This window comes from Cyprinodon tularosa, unplaced genomic scaffold (genome assembly GCF_016077235.1).
Source record: "Cyprinodon tularosa strain WSP-4 unplaced genomic scaffold, ASM1607723v1 ctg808, whole genome shotgun sequence".
Taxonomy (NCBI): Eukaryota; Metazoa; Chordata; class Actinopteri; order Cyprinodontiformes; family Cyprinodontidae; genus Cyprinodon; species Cyprinodon tularosa.
The window spans coordinates 20,201-21,792 of NW_024039572.1; the positions used below are offsets into that span (position 1 = coordinate 20,201).

General features: G+C 42.0%; 1 long non-coding RNA gene across 1 annotated transcript; it reads right to left on the reverse strand.

Annotated features, from left to right (window-relative positions):
* Positions 1-545: 545 nt before the first annotated feature.
* LOC119774290 lies at positions 546-1,287 on the reverse strand. The gene is made up of 3 exons (XR_005279509.1): positions 964-1,287; positions 775-882; positions 546-625 (listed from the first exon to the last, which is right to left on the reverse strand). It is a non-coding gene; the product is annotated as an uncharacterized LOC119774290 (long non-coding RNA).
* Positions 1,288-1,592: the final 305 nt, after the last annotated feature.

The window sequence follows — 1,592 nt, forward strand, 5'->3', positions numbered from 1 at the left end:
CATCAGGGTCGTTTCTTTGCTTTAAGAAGTTCTATAAACCCTTCAGAGATCAACCAGGGGGAAATTCTCCCATATTGGATTAGAAGCTGCTTCTCAGCTGTTTATCTGTGGTCTAATGGAAAAGTCAGAACTTCTGGTTCTGGTAAAGTTTTGGTTATAGAGATATAAATTAAGGGGAACATCCATTCATGATGGAAAGATAAGATTAAAGGTCAGACCACCTTGATGGGATGGTTTTGGCTTTTGAATCTATTTGTTCTGGATCTGTTTTTATTGTCATCACCAATACTGATGAACAGCTGGAAGCAATAAAGGTTCTTTACCTTATTTCTGGAGCAGACTGATGGTTTAGCTGCGGGGTCGTCAACGTTTTTCATTCCAGGACTCCAGAATGTTGGAGAGACGAGCAGGGGAGTCATGTTTCTACACCTTGGTGGTCTGTGTTCTCCATCCTCTGCTTCAGCTCCTTCATCAATGAAAGCAAAGCGTCCTCAGAGTCTGAAACTGTCTGCATGTGATGCCTCTCTAGTCTAACAACCAACATACCTTCGAACACGTGTGGATGGACTCTGTTCCACGGAGATCTGACTGCTAGAACGCTGCTTCCATATTGAACCTTCTTTCCCTGTAAAAAAGAAGATAAATTAATCGACAGAATTTCCTCGACACCAAGTTTAAATCTGAAGCAGGATGTTGTTCAAATAGTTATCTTGGTCTCTCTGTGTTCTGCCTGGGAAGCTTGAGTTTTCTGTTGTCACGTTAATAAAGGCTTACTGCACGTGTTTGTCTCTGTGCCGTCCTCAGGTGGGGACTGGGAGGCTCCTCAGCATCCTGGATGTCCCGGTTCCTCAAAGCAGTTCTGATTTTGGACGTCCACAGTTCCTGAAAATAAATGAAAAACTAAGTGAGGCCACCTGAAATGTTGACTTTATATTTAAATGATGGATTATTGTTGCTCCTTACTGAACATGCTCTCACTGTTTACTGCTGCTCTGGTTTGGTCGCTGCAGATCTCATCAGCATCTTCTGATGGCCCAAAGCTTGGAGAGGCTCGGTCCAACATGGATTCAAAAAACATAGAAGAGATCCACTGCGGTCAGAACAGGCCTAGATCACATGGAGAGTATTTCTGCACAGGGTTCTTTCTCTTAAACTAGACCTGAAAACTAACTGAGGACCATCTAGAACTAGATAGACTCACAGCTGAAAGCGGGTTCTAACAGTCGGCGCCATTCACAATCCACATCCCTAAATCAGTCCTGTCCTCTGCTTCCAACTGCTCTGAAATCAATTAGTCCCTACATCTAAACTATGCTAGAGGATTGGTTAGTGTTAAAAGAAAAATTTGAATCGTTCTAAAAGAACACATACATACAAAAACAAACACACAGTATTCATATGTACTTAAATATGTGTGTATATGGTCCTGGGCATCAGTGTGAGGACCTTTTTTCTGATTTCACCGTCACACTAAGGAGCGATTGTTGTAAAAGGAGGACATTTTGCTGGTCCTCACGTGCTGTTTTTCTGACAGCTAGGTTTAGAACAGAAAGCTACAATATCCTTTAAATCACAATACTATGAAGAGATAT